This window comes from Ranitomeya variabilis, chromosome 2 (assembly GCF_051348905.1).
Source record: "Ranitomeya variabilis isolate aRanVar5 chromosome 2, aRanVar5.hap1, whole genome shotgun sequence".
Lineage (NCBI taxonomy): Eukaryota > Metazoa > Chordata > Amphibia > Anura > Dendrobatidae > Ranitomeya > Ranitomeya variabilis.
In genome coordinates, this window is record NC_135233.1 from 962,772,065 (window position 1) to 962,785,902 (window position 13,838).

The window sequence follows — 13,838 nt, forward strand, 5'->3', positions numbered from 1 at the left end:
CCAGAGTCGAGTCGAGTGCAGTCGGCCGATTATCGCTAAAAGTCGGGGATCGACCGAAACACAAAACCCAATGCAAGTCAATGGGGAAGCATAGTCGGCAGTGAGTGGAGGCCAGGAAAACACCTACAGTGCCCATTTTAATGCCAAAAACATCCATTCTTGTTTCTGAAGCTTGTCAATCTTAATTAACTTTATAATAATAGTTGTTCAATGGAACTTGGGGGTCATTTGGCAAATTTGTGGGGGGTAGGGCTGGTTCAAGGTTTTAGTGGGCCCAGGAATCGTGGACTACGTCACGGCGGTGGAGCAGGGAGAGGAAAGTATTTCAACGTTGCAAGTGCTGTGATCCTGAGCAAGCAGGGGGGCACACTTGTTCGCATTGGCACTGGCACAGGGCCCCTCAAAGTACAGCGGTGTGTTTGCACGGTGGGGGCGCCTCCCACCAGCAGCGACACTTTTGCGTACTCTGAGGGGCCCTGTGCCAGTGATGTCGCCAACGAGTATGCCCCCCCCACCTGATGAAGGAACCTGCACTTTCATCTGCACCTTCCTCTTTGTCCCTGTGTAAGGTGGTATAACATGCGGGAAGGGGAACCTTACTTTCAGCAGGGTCAGATTCTGGCTGTGTAGAGTGCAAGGGGAATGTAGTGGTCTAGGTCAATGTACCAGCAGACTCATCTAGCAGTGGCTGGGCAATGGGCAGGATGAGGAGAAAACAGATATAGGGCCAAAGAATAAAGTAGGCTAAATGCAGTTCAAAATTGGTAACAGGACAGGACTAAACAGGCGGCATTGCTTTGTTCAGTGGAGTAGCAAACCCAGGAGCAGCAGACACTGTTTTAAGGGCCCAACCACACTAGTAGGCCAAATGCAGTTTAATATCTGATACTATAGGCCCAAAGCCAGAAGGTTGAAGCTCAGCTTTATTCAGTTGAGGAAAAACACCAGGCAGGGGCAGACACCGTTAGTAGGCCCTAACCACCAATTTTTGAAAACACAGCACTTAATGAGAGCCAGAAGGTTGAAGCTCAGCTTTATTCAGTTGAGGAAAAACACCAGGGAGGGGCAGACACCGTTAGTAGGCCCTAACAACCAATTTTTAAAAACACAGCACTTAATGAGAGCCAGAAGGATGAAGCTCAGCTTTATTCAGTTGAGGACAAACACCAGGCAGGGGCAGACACCGTTAGTAGGCCGTAACCAAAGTTGAAGGCCAAATGCAGTTTAATATCTGATAGTCTGATACTATAGGCCGAAAGCCAGAAGGTTGAAGCTCAGCTTTATTCAGTTGAGGACAAACACCAGGGAGGGGCAGACACCGTTGGTAGGCCGTAACCAAAGTTGAAGGCCAAATGCAGTTTAATATCTCATACTATAGGTTGAAAGCCAGAAGGTTGAAGCTCAGCTTTATTCAGTTGAGGGCAAACACCAGGGAGGGGCAGACACCGTTAGTAGGCCGTAACCAAAGTTGAAGGCCAAATGCAGTTTAATATCTGATACTATAGGCCGAAAGCCAGAAGGTTGAAGCTCAGCTTTATTCAGTTGAGGAAAAACACCAGGCAGGGGCAGACACCGTTAGTAGGCCCTAACCACCAATTTTTGAAAACACAGCACTTAATGAGAGCCAGAAGGTTGAAGCTCAGCTTTATTCAGTTGAGGAAAAACACCAGGGAGGGGCAGACACCGTTAGTAGGCCCTAACCACGAATTTTTAAAAACACAGCACTTAATGAGAGCCAGAAGGTTGAAGCTCAGCTTTATTCAGTTGAGGAAAAACACCAGGGAGGGGCAGACACCGTTAGTAGGCCCTAACCACCAATTTTTAAAAACACAGCACTTAATGAGAGCCAGAAGGTTGAAGCTCAGCTTTATTCAGTTGAGGGCAAACACCAGGGAGGGGCAGACACCGTTAGTAGGCCCTAACCACCAATTTTTAAAATAACAGCACTTAATGAGAGCCAGAAGATTGAAACTCAGCTTTATTCAGTTGAGGAAAAACACCAGGGAGGGGCAGACACCGTTAGTAGGCCGTAACCAAAGTTGAAGGCCAAATGCAGTTTAATATCTCATACTATAGGTCGAAAGCCAGAAGGTTGAAGCTCAGCTTTATTCAGTTGAGGGCAAACACCAGGGAGGGGCAGACACCGTTAGTAGGCCGTAACCAAAGTTGAAGGCCAAATGCAGTTTAATATCTGATACTATAGGCCGAAAGCCAGAAGGTTGAAGCTCAGCTTTATTCAGTTGAGGGCAAACACCAGGGAGGGGCAGACACCGTTAGTAGGCCGTAACCAAAGTTGAAGGCCAAATGCAGTTTAATATCTGATACTATAGGCCGAAAGCCAGAAGGTTGAAGCTCAGCTTTATTCAGTTGAGGAAAAACACCAGGCAGGGGCAGACACCGTTAGTAGGCCCTAACCACCAATTTTTGAAAACACAGCACTTAATGAGAGCCAGAAGGTTGAAGCTCAGCTTTATTCAGTTGAGGAAAAACACCAGGGAGGGGCAGACACCGTTAGTAGGCCCTAACCACCAATTTTTAAAATAACAGCACTTAATGAGAGCCAGAAGGTTGAAGCTCAGCTTTATTCAGTTGAGGGCAAACACCAGGGAGGGGCAGACACCGTTAGTAGGCCCTAACCACCAATTTTTAAAATAACAGCACTTAATGAGAGCCAGAAGGTTGAAGCTCAGCTTTATTCAGTTGAGGAAAAACACCAGGCAGGGGCAGACACCGTTAGTAGGCCGTAACCAAAGTTGAAGGCCAAATGCAGTTTAATTTCTGATACTATAGGCCGAAAGCCAGAAGGTGGAAGCTCCGATTTAGACAGTGGAGGACAATTTGAATTAGGGACTGCAGTCAGACTTAGTAGGCTGTCCCCTGTGGACCATGCATCCAACACATTAACCCATTGCGCCGTAATGGACACGTAATCTTCCGTGGCCATGCCTACAGGTCCATGCGTCTGTTGTCAGGTGCACCTTTGTACTCACAGATTGCCAGAGTGCATGGACAATGCGGTCTTCTACATGCTGTGGAGGGTTGGGATGGCTTTTCTCGCAAAAGAAATGTTGACTGGTTAGCTTGTAGCGTGGTACAGTGTAGTCCATCATGGCCTTATTAATAGTAAATAAAATATATAACTAGGCTCTATGAACTTTTAAATAGGTTCCAGGGGTACACGGGCAGCATTGGTGTGGTCAGTGGAGGAGTATTGCAAGTAGGGGCCGCAGACAGGCTCACAAAGGCCTAAAATAACAAACAGTAGGCAGTCATGGCAGTTTGAAATCGGTTACATGGATACACAGGCAGGCAGCATTGTGGTCAGTGGAGGAGTATTGCAAGTAGGGGCTGCAGACAGGCTCACAAAGGCCTAAAATAACAAACAGTAGGCAGTCATGGCAGATTTACATCGGTTACATGGATACACAGGCAGGCACTCCAGGCAGCATTGTGGTCAGTGGAGGAGTATTGCAAGTAGGGGCCGCAGACAGGCTATCAAAGGCCTAAAATAACAAACAATAGGCTCATGGCAGTTTTATATCGGTTACATGGATACACGGGCAGGCAGCATTGTGGTCAGTGGAGGAGTATTGCAAGTAGGGGCCGCAGACAGGCTCACAAAGGCCTAACATAACAAACAGTAGGCAGTCATGGCAGTTTTATATCGGTTACATGGATACACAGGCAGGCAGCATTGTGGTCAGTGGAGGAGTAATGCAAGTAGGGACGGCAGACAGGCTATCAAAGGCCTAAAATAACAAACAATAGGCTCATGGCAGTTTTATATCGGTTACATGGATACACGGGCAGGCAGCATTGTGGTCAGTGGAGGAGTATTGCAAGGAGTGTCTGACACAGTTAGTACTCCAAAAAAATAAATAGATGTTAATGTCTCGCAAAACAACTATAAGTAAAAAAAGGGTGGCATGCTTAGGTACAGCGGTGGGCTCATCTGCAGAGTTTATGACAAAGTAATTTGGCAGTAAATTAGTATTTACTGGTGTCAATATAGGACACTGACCCAGACTACTTTAACTAGCATCATAGATGCAAACAAATTGGTATTGTATATTTATGCACGTGGTACAGCACAGTTTGAGCTGGGGGGGGGAACTCTCTTGTGGCCGGCGGTACCGCCCCAGGGCCCCTCATGTTACAACGGCGTGTCTGACGTTGGGTACGCACCACCACCGCCAGAGACACTACATTGTACTATGAGGGACCCAGTGGCAATGCCGTCGACCAAAAGCGGGCACACCCGCCTCTTCAGACAATCAGCACTGTAACGGGTGCTTGCGCCAAGTGGCGAGACAACGGCCCCGTGGGGGGATTTTTCCCATTGGGGGAGGTGTAAACATGTCGTATGCTGGACAAACAGCTGCTGCAAATTAACAGATTGGAACACTCAGTAAGACCAGTCCACAAGCAAGACCTTTTTATAGGAAAGCTAGGTGTCAGCCGGGAAAGGTGGGGCAAAATAATTTGAAATCCAGGAGTGGTTCATTTTAATGAAGGTGAGATCATCCACATTTTGGGTAGCCAGACGAGTCCTTTTTTCGGTTAATATTGAACCAGCAGCACTGAATACTCTTTCTGATAGCACACTAGCTGCTGGGCAAGCAAGCTCCTGCAACGCATATTCTGCCAATTCAGGCCAGGTGTCTAATTTTGATGCCCAGTAATCAAATGGGAATGACGGTTGAGGGAGAACATCGATAAGGGAAGAAAAATAGTTAGTAACCATACTGGACAAATGTTGTCTCCTGTCACTTTGAATAGATGCTGCAGTACCTGTCCTGTCTGCGGTCATTGCGAAATCACTCCACAACCTGGTCAGAAAACCCCTCTGTCCAACGCCACTTCTGATCTGTGCACCCCTAACACCTCTGCCATGTAGCCCCCTGCAGCTTGTGTGAGAACCATCACCGGCGCTGTGTGCTGGGAATGCCTGAATCAAACGGTCTACAAGAGTAGCTTGTTTGGTTGCTAAGATTTGTTCGAGGTTCTCATGTGGCATAATATTTTGCAATTTGCCTTTATAGCGAGGGTCAAGGATGCAGGCCAACCAGTAATCGTCATCGCTCATCATTTTAGTAATGCGTGGGTCCTTTTTGAGGATACGCAAGACATAATCTGCCATGTGGGCCAAAGTTCCTGTTGGCAAATCTGCGGTTGTGCTGGTTTGAGGGGCAGTTACAGGCAAATCTACGTCACTTGTCTCCCTTAAAAAAACAGAACCCGGCCTTGCAACGCCACTAATTTCTGTTGGCCCAGGAGAAGCTTCCACATTAAAAAAGTACTTATCCCCATCATCCTCCTCGTCCTCCTCCTCCTCTTTGCCCGCTACCGCGTCCTCTACAGGGCCCTGACCAGACAATGGCTGACTGTCATCAAGGCTTTCCTCTTCCTCGGCTGCAGACGCCTGCTCCTTTATGTGCATCAAACTTTGCATCAGCAGACGCATTAGGGGGATGCTCATGCTTATTATGGCGTTGTCTGCACTAACCAGCCGTGTGCATTCCTCAAAACACTGAAGGACTTGACACAGGTCTTGTAGCTTCGACCACTGCACACCTGACAACTCCATGTCTGCCATCCAACTGCCTGCCCGTGTATGTGTATCCTCCCACAAAAACATAACAGCACGCCTCTGTTCGCACAGTCTCTGAAGCATGTGCAGTGTGGAGTTCCACCTTGTTGAAATGTCGATGATTAGGCGATGCTGGGGAAGGTTCAAAGACCGCTGATAGTTCTGCATACGGCTGGAGTGTACGGGCGAACAGCGGATATGCGAGCAAAGTCTGCGCACTTTGAGGAGCAGGTCGGGTAACCCCGGATAACTTTTCAGGAAGCACTGCACCACCAGGTTTAAGGTGTGAGCCAGGCAAGGAATGTGTTTCAGTTGGGAAAGGGCTATGGCAGCCATGAAATTCCTTCCGTTATCACTCACAACCTTGCCTGCCTCAAGATGTACAGTGCCCAGCCATGACTGAGTTTCATTCTGCAAGAACTCGGACAGAACTTCCGCGGTGTGTCTGTTGTCGCCCAAACACTTCATTGCCAATACAGCCTGCTGACGCTTGCCACTAGCTGTCCCATAATGGCACACCTGGTGTGCAACAGTGGCAGCTGCGGATGGAGTGGATATGCGACTGGGGTGTGTGGACGAGCTCTCGCTTCTGCATGAGGAGGAGGAAGAGGAGGAAGGGGGGCGAACGCCTACAGCCAACTCTTTCCTTGACCGTGGACTAGGCAAAACTGTCCCAATATTGCTGTCCCCTGTGGACCCTGCATCCACCACATTCACCCAGTGTGCCGTGATGGACACGTAACGATCCTGGCCATGCCTACTGGTCCATGCATCTGTTGTCAGGTGCACCTTTGTAGTCACAGACTGCCTGAGTGCATGGACGATGCGGTCTTTAACATGCTGTTGGAGGGCTGGGATGGCTTTTCTAGAAAAGAAGTGCCGACTGGGTAGCTCGTAGCGTGGTACAGCGTAGTCCATCAGCGCTTTGAAAGCTTCGCTTTCAACTAACCGGTAGGGCATCATCTCTAATGAGATTAGTCTAGCAATGTGGGCGTTCAAACCCTGTGTACGCGGATGCGAGGATGAGTACTTCCTTTTCCTAACAAGAGTCTCATGTAGGGTGAGCTGGACTGGAGAGCTGGAGATCGTGGAACTAGCGGTGGTGCCAGTGGACATGGGTGACTGAGAGAGGGTTGGAGATGGTATTCTTGCCGGTGCCCTACATGCAGTGTTTCCTACTACTAACCTGGTGATTCCCTGACTGCTTTGGCCTGGCGACGAAAGCTGCACAGATACTGCAGGTGGTGTGGGAAATGGTCGGCTTACAGGGAGGGAAAGGATGTAGCGTTGCTGACTAGCTTCATTGGCCGAGGGTGCTGCAACCTTTAGGGACGTTTGGTAGTTAGTCCAGGCTTGCAAATGCATGGTGGATAAATGTCTATGCATGCAACTTGTATTTAGACTTTTAAGATTCTGACCTCTGCTTAAGGTTGTTGAACATTTTTGACAGATGACTTTGCGCTGATCATTTGGATGTTGTTTAAAAAAATGCCAGACTGCACTCTTTCTACTATCGGATACCTTTTCAGGCATTGCAGACTGAGCTTCTTTAACCGGATGGCCACGCTGTCCTCCAACTGGTTTTGGTTTTGCCACGCGTTTTTGTCCAGATACGGGCCCGGTAGATGGAACCTGTTGTGATGTTGATGCCTGCTGCGGCTCCTCCTCCTCCGCTTCAGAACTACTGCCGCCTGCACCCTGTTCCCCCAATGGCTGCCAATCGGGGTCCACAACTGGGTCATCTATGACCTCCTCTTCTATGTCGTGTGCGATTTTGTCTGTGTCACCGTGTAAGCCGGTGGTATAGCGTCCGTGACGGGGCACCATAGTCTCCCCTGGGTTTGATTCTGCCTCAGTACACTGCGAGGGCAATGTTCTGGTCTGAGTCAAAGGAACAGCATAGTAATCTGGCTGTGGCTGTGCATCTGTGCACTCCATGTCCGATTCAACTTCTAATGGACATGGCCTGTTAACTGTTTCACTGTCTAACCCAGGAACGGTATGTGTAAAGAGCTCCATGGAGTAACCTGTTGTGTCTCCTGACGCATCCTTCTCTCTTGTTCTGGGTGAAGAAGACAAGGAAGCGACTTGTCCCTGACCGGGAGCATCCACTGACGATGCACTGCTCTGACATTTGGCACTTTCCGAGGAGGAGGCGAAAGAGCTAGAGGCAGAGTCAGCAATGAAAGCCAATACTTGTTCCTGCTGCTCCGGCTTCAAAAGTGGTTTTCCTACTCCCAGAAAAGAGAGCGTTCGAGGCCTTGTGTAGCCAGACAAGGAACCTGGCTCAACAACTCGAGACTTAGGTGCTGTACTGCTTTTACCACGACCACCTAATGCTCCACCACCACTACCATCATTACCAGCTGACAATGACCGCCCACGGCCACGACCTCTTCCACTAGACTTCCTCATTGCTTGCAAAATGTAACCAAAGTAACACTATTTGTTACTGTAAAACAACTTATAAGGTGAACTCAAACTTCTGTAGGATTTATATATACCTTTATAGGTGCCTGACACTGAAAGGAAAATCAGGCCCAATGTTACACACTAGGTTTTCTGTGGCCCAATAATTTGAGACAGATGGCACACACAGGCCCAGCACTCAAGCAGAAATGCCAATCTTAATCTCCCACTATTTTTTTTTTTTCTGGGAGAATTTACCCCCCCCCCAAAAAAAAAGGCCCAGTATTACACAGTGTTTTCAGTGGCACACAATGAGAGAGAGATGCCACACACAGCAATGGCACGGAGTCAGACTTGCCAATATTTATCTCCCAATAATTTTTTTTTTTTAAAAGGGAGAATGTACCCCCCCAAAATAAATGGCCAAGTATTACACAGTGTTTTCAGTGGCACACAATGAGAGAGATGCCACACACAGCAATGGCACGGAGTCAGACTTGACAATATTTATCTCCCACTAATTTTTTTTTTTTGAAAAGGGAGAATGTACCCCCCCCCCAAAAAATGGCCAAGTATTACACAGTGTTTTCAGTGGCACATAATGAGAGAGAGATGCCACACACAGCAATGGCACGGAGGCAGACTTGCCAATATTTATCTCCCACTAATTTTTTTTTTTTTGAAAAGGGAGAATTTAGAAAAAAAAAAAAAAGGACAAGTATTACACAGTGTTTTCAGTGGCACACAATGAGAGAGAGATGCCACACACAGCAATGGCACGGAGTCAGACTTGACAATATTTATCTCCCACTATTTTTTTTTTTTGGAAAAGGGAGAATTTAGAAAAAAAAAAAAAGGACAAGTATTACACAGTGTTTTCAGTGGCACACAATGAGAGAGAGATGCCACACACAGCAATGGCACGGAGGCAGACTTGCCAATATTTATCTCCCACTAATTTTTTTTTGGGAAAAGGGAGAATTTAGAAAAAAAAAAAAAAAGGCCAAGTATTACACAGTGTTTTCAGTGCCACACAATGAGAGAGAGATGCCACACACAGCAATGGCACGGAGGCAGACTTGACAATATTTATCTCCCACTAATTTTTTTTTGGAAAAGGGAGAATTTAGAAAAAAAAAAAAGGACAAGTATTACACAGTGTTTTCAGTGGCACACAATGAGAGAGAGATGCCACACACAGCAATGGTACGGAGGCAGACTTGACAATATTTATCTCCCAATATATATTTTTTTTTTTGAAAAGGGAGAATGTACCCCCCCCAAAAAAAAATGGCCAACTATTACACAGTGTTTTCAGTGGCACACAATGAGAGAGAGATGCCACACACAGCAATGGCACGGAGGCAGACTTGACAATATTTATCTCCCACTATTTTTTTTTTTGGAAAAGGGAGAATTTAGAAAAAAAAAAAAGGACAAGTATTACACAGTGTTTTCAGTGCCACACAATGAGAGAGAGATGCCACACACAGCAATGGCACGGAGGCAGACTTGACAATATTTATCTCCCACTAATTTTTTTTTTTGGAAAAGGGAGAATTTAGAAAAAAAAAAAAAAGGACAAGTATTACACAGTGTTTTCGGTGCCACACAATGAGAGAGAGATGCCACACACAGCAATGGCACGGAGGCAGACTTGACAATATTTATCTCCCACTGATTTTTTTTTTGGAAAAGGGAGAATTTAGAAAAAAAAAAAAAAAAGGACAAGTATTGCACAGTGTTTTCGGTGCCACACAATGAGAGAGAGATGCCACACACAGCAATGGCACGGAGTCAGACTTGACAATATTTATCTCCCACTAGTTTTTTTTTGGGAAAAGGGAGAATTTAGAAAAAAAAAAAAAAAGGACAAGTATTACACAGTGTTTTCAGTGGCACACAATGAGAGAGAGATGCCACACACAGCAATGGCACGGAGGCAGACTTGACAATATTTATCTCCCAATATTTTTTTTTTTTTTGAAAAGGGAGAATGTACCCCCCCCAAAAAAAAATGGCCAACTATTACACAGTGTTTTCAGTGGCACACAATGAGAGAGAGATGCCACACACAGCAATGGCACGGAGGCAGACTTGACAATATTTATCTCCCACTAATTTTTTTTTGGGAAAAGGGAGAATTTAGGGAAAAAAAAAAAAGGACAAGTATTACACAGTGTTTTCAGTGCCACACAATGAGAGAGAGATGCCACACACAGCAATGGCACGGAGTCAGACTTGACAATATTTATCTCCCACTAATTTTTTTTTGGGAAAAGGGAGAATTTAGAAAAAAAAAAGGACAAGTATTACACAGTGTTTTCAGTGGCACACAATGAGAGAGAGATGCCACACACAGCAATGGCACGGAGGCAGACTTGACAATATTTATCTCCCAATATTTTTTTTTTTTTTTTTTTAAATGGAGAATGTACCCCCCCCCAAAAAAATGTCCAACTATTACACAGTGTTTTCAGTGGCACACAATGAGAGAGAGATGCCACACACAGCAATGGCACGGAGGCAGACTTGCCAATATTTATCTCCCAATAATTTTTTTTTTTTGAAAAGGGAGAATGTACCCCCCCCCCAAAAAATGGCCAAGTATTACACAGTGTTTTCAGTGGCACACAATGAGAGAGAGATGCCACACACAGCAATGGCACAGAGTCAGACTTGACAATATTTATCTCCCACTAATTTTTTTTTTGGAAAAGGGAGAATTTAGAAAAAAAAAAAAAGGACAAGTATTACACAGTGTTTTCAGTGGCACACAATGAGAGAGAGATGCCACACACAGCAATGGCACGGAGGCAGACTTGCCAATATTTATCTCCCTGCAGTTATCTCAGAAAAGTATGGCAGGCAGCTATAAAAAGGACTGCTGCACACAAAAGTGTGGACAAACACACAAGATAGCTGTGCAGAAAGGAAGGAAAAACAGGATTTGTGCTTTGAAAAAAGCAGTTGGTTTACACAGCGGCGTACACACAAAGCAACGCAGCTATCAGGGAGCCTTCTAGGGCAGCCCAATGAGCTACAGCGCTGAGGGAAAAAAAATGTAGCTTCCACTGTCCTGCAAACAAAAGGTGGTATTGGACAGTGGAAATCGCTACAGCACAAGCGGTTTGTGGCTTTATGTACCCTGCCTATCACTATCCCTGCTTCCGAAGAAGCTGCAGCAACCTCTCCCTACGCTCAGATCAGCAGCAGTAAGATGGCGGTCGGCGGGAACGCCCCTTTATAGCCCCTGTGACGCCGCAGAAAGCAAGCCAATCACTGCAATGCCCTTCTCTAAGATGGTGGGGACTGAGATCTATGTCATCACGCTGCCCACACTCTGCGTCCACCTTCATTGGCTGAGAAATGGCGCTTTTAGCGTCATTGAAACGCGACTTTGGCGCGAAAGTCGCGTACCGCATGGCAGACCCCACACAGGGATCGGCTCGGTTTCATGAGACGCCGACTTTGCCAAAAGTCGGCGACTTATGAAAATGAACGATCTGTTTCGCTCAACCCTAGTGAGGACTATCCCGTGGTGCTCAGCAGGGAAGTACTACAACACCCAGGCGCTAGTAGGTAGGTAGGTGATTTCCACCTGCAAAGGGAACTCTGGATGTGCCTTTGGACAGTCCGGTCTCGGACAGCCCTGTTAGCAGTGCTCTGGATTGCGGATCCTGAAGCCTTCAGTAAAGAGGTAAAGAGACTGCAACCCTGTGTCCTCATTATTTCATCGCACTACGCACCACCACCTTTAATTGGATGCCCCTTAGCAGGGTCACGGACCGGGTCTAGCCACCGTGACAACCCCAAGACTGAGACAGAGAGGCCCGATACCGGGTACCCCTCGGCCCTGCGTCTGGGGGAGCTCCAAACTCATGAAAAGTCGTCCCTCAAATTCAAAATCTCTCGTCGGCCCGATGTTCACCAGTATGACACTGCTAGCAACATGTGATGAGAGCCTCAGCTATTACCAAAAAGTCAAGTAATTCAGTTTAAACATACACACTCTAAAAACCACTGACATTTCTATACAGTTGGAGTTGTATCAGTGTTTTAATTGTGTTTCTCTATCAAATATATACTGTATATTGGTTTTACCATTCCAGAAAAGCTAAATCAATGGTACCTTTATCCAGCATCATCTAACCGTGACATTATCATTACCCTAATGTGTAGTTGTAGCGCAGTTTGCAGATCTGTAATTAGGATAATGGGCACTATATTTACGTTTTTGCTCTTTCAAAAGACTTAACTTTTCAATTATAACAATTGTGTATAACTAGCCTTAAACACAGTATCTTTAAAAGATCAAACATAAAGAACGGTACCGTTCTCGAAAACTAAAATTACATATTACATATTGTGCTAATATAGAAGACAGCGATACAGCAATGTAGATAGGTCATCCTGTACCAGAGCAAGTAAAGTTGCTGTTTACCAGATAGTTGTAAGTAGGTTACTTGGATGCAGCAGCGCAGACATTGAGGATTCAGTGATACTTAACCAACACTATTTATTTAATTAACACAAAAAGGAAACTCCATTTATTACTATATACACAAGTGAGCACTATATTGCCGGTAACAGTAACAAGGTTAATACAGTATATTATGACACAGCAATACGACTAAACAATATCCTTGCAACGTTCTATTACATACACTGTTCTTGTTATCTAGCAGTTAAATGACTGTTAATGCTTTTATGTCTCAACTGCATCACTCTCAGTACTAGACAAAACCCCATCGAAGTCTCTATAAACACCTCTGATCGTTACACTTGCCCTAGTGAGGGTCACCGGTGTAACAGGCCAGAATATACCCTGTCCCAGACTATGCCCGGGGTTAAAGTGGCCTAGGCCAGAATAAACCCAGGGGTATATTCTGGCCTAGGCCACATTATACCCCTCCAGGCCAGAATATACCCCCGGAGGTATAAAATAGCCTAGGCCAGACTATGCCTGGGGTTAAAATGGCCTAGGCCAGAATATACCCCGGGTATATTCTGGTCTAGGCCAAAGCATACCCCGGGGTATATTTTGGCCTAGGTCACATTATACCCCTCCAGGCCAAAATATACACCTTGACAAAAAAACTACAGGACTACTTGAATTAAAATGTGAATGAATATGTGAACATCTCTGGCATCTCTCGTAATGGAGTCTGGGCAACTGATGCCGAGATCATGGCCACAGCGAATCTGTTGAATTACGACATTGTCATCCACACAAAAATTGGTGACTCCATGGATTGATTGACATATCCTGCAAGCTTCAATCTGCAGTCAACAACAGAACATGCACTTTATCTTGAAAACTAGATGGTGGCCCGATTCTAACGCATTGGGTATTCTAGAATATGGGTGTCCACGTAGTATATTGCCCAGCCACGTAGTATATTGCCCAGCCACGTAGTATATTGCCCAGTCACGTAGTATATTGCCCAGTCACGTAGTATATTGCACAGCCACGTAGTATACAGCACAGCCCAAATAGTATATTGCACAGAGCCACGTACTATATTGCCCAGCCACGTAGTATACAGCACAGCCCATGTAGTATATTGCCCAGACACATAGTATATTGCACAGCCACGTACGTAGTATATTGCACAGCGATGGAGTATACAGCACAGAGCCACGTAGTATATTGCACAGAGCCAAGTAGTATATTGCCCAGTGACGTAGTATACAGCACAGCCCACGTAGTATATTGCCCAGTGACATAGTATACAGCACAGCCCACGTAGTATATTGCCAGTGACGTAGTATATTGCCCAGTCACGTAGTATATTGCCCAGTCACATAGTATATTGCCCAGCCACGAGTGTATTGG